The sequence below is a fragment of the Asterias rubens genome, unplaced genomic scaffold (assembly GCF_902459465.1).
Source record: "Asterias rubens unplaced genomic scaffold, eAstRub1.3, whole genome shotgun sequence".
Classification (NCBI taxonomy): Eukaryota; Metazoa; Echinodermata; class Asteroidea; order Forcipulatida; family Asteriidae; genus Asterias; species Asterias rubens.
In genome coordinates, this window is record NW_022985733.1 from 44,876 (window position 1) to 49,816 (window position 4,941).

The window sequence follows — 4,941 nt, forward strand, 5'->3', positions numbered from 1 at the left end:
TCTACAACCTCGTACAACCTTGGTTACTTTTATGCAACGAATAAATATAGGAGAGAGTTGTTGTGACTCTGTTGTAAAGGTTGCAAGGATAAAACTATTAGTCACGACGGCTGTTTCATGTACCAAAAAACATAAAGCGAGGGGGGTGGCGTAAAATGGTGATGTGCCGCCCTCTAACGCTTTGTGTTCAACAAGAAGATTTCCTAACCCCAAAGCGCGCTAGCTATCCTGGAAGGAAAATAATGTACACAAAAAAGTTGACCAGAAAACGATGCAAACTTGGAACACATATTTTGCGGAGATGCGTTCCGTTGTGGCGGTTTCAACTTTCCGCCGTGTTCAGTTTTCCCGAATGACCAAATACGGTAACATTACGTCATGCGATGCCTGCGCACAGCAAGCAAAAGTAGTCAATTTTTAGTGCTGTATTGAGTCATCCGTGTTACTCTCAGGTAGCTGTCATGGCGGCGTCCAAGAGTACAACGAGCGGCGAACGCGTGGATCGTATGAGAGAATTTTGGTGTGGCACAAGCAGTGTGACCTGCTTAAGTTGTCGCATGAATACGTGTAAAGATGGGGCAAGAGAATGTGACTAAACAGAAAAGAATCGTAATAATAAACAATTTGGGGTCACCGAGAGAACTACAGTACTCGCCAGGGTACTCGCGGCGGTATTCTGGCTACGTCACCCGGAAAACTGAGCACGCCGGAAAGCTTAAACCGTTCGAACAACGTGGTGAAATGTCCGGCTACGTCACCCGGAAAACTGAACACGGCGGAAGACTGAAACCGCCACACCGTGTTTGGGAGGAGGGACTCATTCATTTTTACATAAAAATGAGCTTCTTAGTTCTAGTCAACGCCTTTCAGGCAACTATAAACGAACGATTTACCATAGTTCATTAAATCCGAGGGTCCAATTTCATAAAGCCCTTAGTCCCCCCCCCCAATAAGCACAAAATCTTGCTAAGCGCAGAAAAGCCTGCTTAGCAGAAACAGGTTACAAACCAACACTCCATGAAGGTTATACTGGTTTTTCACTGGTGTTCCACTCATTTTTTGCTCATCAAAGAAATTTACAGAGCATTAGCAACATTTTCTACTTATGTTTGCCACTCTACAAATCGGGTTTTATACTCAACTTACTGTTACCATGGAGCAATTATCTGATACTCGTCCGGATACATAAATTACTTCCCTCATCCTCCAAATTCAGCACTTTTACACTAATTTGCTGACAAATCGAGTCCAGCATGCAACAAACTATGTTTAGGGCCTATGACCCCCCGGTGTGCAGAACGTATCTACTACTGAACAGTTTGTTTTCACAGCAAGTTTGTTTCCGGCATTCAACCACTGTCAACGGGAACCGGCCCTAAGGTGGAATTATTGACAACACATAATACAATTGCAGAAGGGGGAACTTTGAGTAGGCCTAAATCTGTTTAAGGTCACTCACTTTCCTATTAAGACAGTAATTACAAGAAGAGGGAATTAGTACAAAAGTGGCGATGAGTGCAAGCTGACGTTCTCAGGTCGCCGTAGGTAACCCATAAATGAAATGAAGCCCAAGATGACACGATTCATAACAAAATACTCAAGTGATTTTTTTCCCCTAAAGATAGTCATAGTGTAAGATGTTTCTCTTAATCAACTGTGCCATTCATCTTTTCAAACGAAAAAGTAAACACACTCTGTAAAATTGGGCTTACGATTATGCTAATTTGGATTGAGTGGACACAATCCATCTCCCCCAGTAAAATCAGCCGCGGGCCCCGTGTCACCCGCTCCTCCACTTAACCACTGTGTCACCGAGTCACGGGGCTCCTTCACCAAATGAACAGATGGTATTGGGAGATAGCTGAAGTGGGGCAACGACGAGAGAGCAGGAATATATGCATCATAATGTTGCCATGGCAATGTGGGATGTATAAAGCACGAGGTTTGGATGACCCAAATAAAAAAAAAAGTGAGATCAAATATCAGATGGCATAGATTAGATACAAAGAGAGCCCCTGGAAGAGCAAATCTTATTCATTCACAACTTTATCAGATGAATTGAAAGGGTAGCCTGAGATGTTTGAGTGTAAAGAAGAACATGATAAGACACAATTGGATTCATTGGACACTGTGGCATCAAATTGTGTAATATTTTGGTTTCCGAAGAATGCAGATTGGCTTACAAAGAAACAACTTGGTGAACACTTCTTGGAATGTGTCGATATTCTTTCGAAAACAATCTATTTAAAAAGGCGTGTATAATATTCAATCACAGTTGAAACGAAATTATGACGAACTAAAAATATCTTGACGTATATTATTTCGAAAACGGTGCATTTTAAAGTCACAATTCAGATCCAACCAGTTGAAATTAAATGACGACAAACGAGAAGGTCATTCGATCTTTTTAAAAAGACAAAGTGGAAACTAAGAGTAAATATAAATCTAACTTTGTAAAAGAAGGCTATCCATTGCATGGCATTGTGATTTCCAATACTCGTTATTTAATTGATTGTCGGTCTGACTTGAGTTGTCAGGGCCCGATTTCATAATAAGCAACAAAACATGCTAAGCACAGAAAAATATTGCTTAGCAGAAACCAGCCAAAATTCCATAACAATTACACAGTTTTGACTGGTGCCCTATCTCATTTTTTGCTTAGCATAGACATTTCCAAAGCAGTACCTTTTGCTTAAAAGCTTCAAGAAATTGGGCCCGGACAGAAGACAAAACGCTTAGAAGTTATTTACGAACTTTTTTAAAGAAGGCCTTAAAGAAGACTTATAACCAATTATGTTGAATAGCCTCATAGTTGAACTCCTTGGTACGTTGTAGAAGTAAAACAATTAATATTTCCTTCCTGCGAAAGGAATACTTAAATTCAAATGGCTTAAAGCTTGACGTCAAAGAATAAATAACAAACATGAAATCTTTCAGTAATGCGATTAAAACTTAATAAATTTTGAATTTCAATTCCACCCCACTGTGGGGATTACAGATCTACACAAGTTAGAATGTCATACACTGGCGTACTATACACACGTTCTGCAAATTTAATGTCCCCTCCAAAATGATTAAAAGCAAATAAAACAGAAAAGGTAAATACCCGATTCCAGGTTAGAGACACTGTGAGGAATAAAAAACCAACAGCAATAACATGTAGATAACGTACTCGGTGTAGAATAGTTTGTACAACTTAGTAAATATTGGCGGGAAGGCTTTGACAATCTCATTGCGATTGGTAATTATAATACAGCTCCGTATTTTTGTTGACACAATGTTTGATCCGCATTTTTTGTAGGTGGAGAAGGTTGCAAACGCAGCGACATAAACAAGTGGTTTACATTAATGAACATTTTAACTGCGATTTATAATCAAACACTAATTTTAATTTAGAGGACAACAACTCTCGGATGTTTATTATAGGGAAGATAAGGTAAGGTATCCATAAGGTTATCCATAACCTTTACACAGTAGGCTCTTTCAGGTTTCAGCAATCAGGTTTAGAAGTCACGGTCACACTCCTCATCTTCACTATTATAGCCCACCCCCCTCTCTACTTGAACCTCAGTTTTAATAAGGAGTGTTAAAGAGTGAAAACAAAGGTTAGTTTGTCTTGACCACCCACACATTAGTTACACTTTCTGTGAATCAAGGATCTGACCATCTTGCTTGTCACGAAACGGTCTGTCAGTCATTCTTGGAAATGGAATGACCATCGCATAACAACAGAACAAAATAACCTTCGCATTTCTTGGAATTTAGAAGTTTCTATGAACAATGGCGTCTCACTCACCGATCCTTGCCCATTGCTCTCAGTGGTGAGAACAATAGACCTTTTCGCAAATACTGGGGCGCGCGCGTAAAGCTTGGAATTAGGTGCATTGTGGTCTAGCTGGTATCCAAATTTGATTCATATCTATCCCACAATGCACCTCATTCAACAGTCTAGAGTAGGACGCCCGCTATCGTCCCAAAAGTCTCCCATCAAAAGTCACTTGATTTTGATCCGCCATTTTGTCCGCCATTTTGAATCATTTGTATGAAAGCAAACACATATTTAACACTGTTTTGAGGTATACACTCGACCCAAAATACATTTCAGTCTACCTGTAAAAGAAAAGCTTTGGAAACAACGGAATTTAACCTACGATTCTGACTCATGGAAAGTTGATAAAATGGCAAAATGTCAACCAACAACAAAACTGCGGTTCCTGTTGTTCGTGTTCGATGTACGGCATCACGGCACTTCAAGAGATTAACAATAATTCTCGAATCTCATACGGATTATCCCCACTCTACGTATTTTGTCATTAAAATAATATAGGATTCTGACGACAATTTAATCCACCATATTAACAGGATTAATATTTCTGAATGACTTTTTTAGTTTAATATTCATACACCGGCACTTTTAATGATTTATTTATCACGCATTAAAATAAAATAAGTAGTTAGTGGCCTGACGTTTCGACCATAATAGTACAGTCAGAGTCTCGAAAACTAAACTCATTAAAGCATTAAAATCAACAAAGCCACATACTATGTAGGTACGTAAAATGTCAAATACCCATCCTGTGTGATACACACTTCAGTTTATTGGTGAAATAAAACAGATTAATTTGAAACGTAGTGATTGCTGCGCATAGACCTTATCGCAAATTATGCTTGGAATGAGGTGCATGCTGGTCTAGCTAGCGATCAAATTAGATCCCTATCTAGACCAGCATGCACCTCATTCAACAGTTAGGGCTTGCGCAGTGGGTATTTGCGAAAAGGTACATGCACTGATTAAAGGTGGTTATAGCGACGCCAACGTTCTAAGGGTTATCGACATACAGTTTCAGTTACCGTCACAATTCGCCAATGATATCGCTTGACCGGTATCTCGCTGAATTACCATTACACACGGTGGACATGCGAGCATGCGTACGCAGCGGA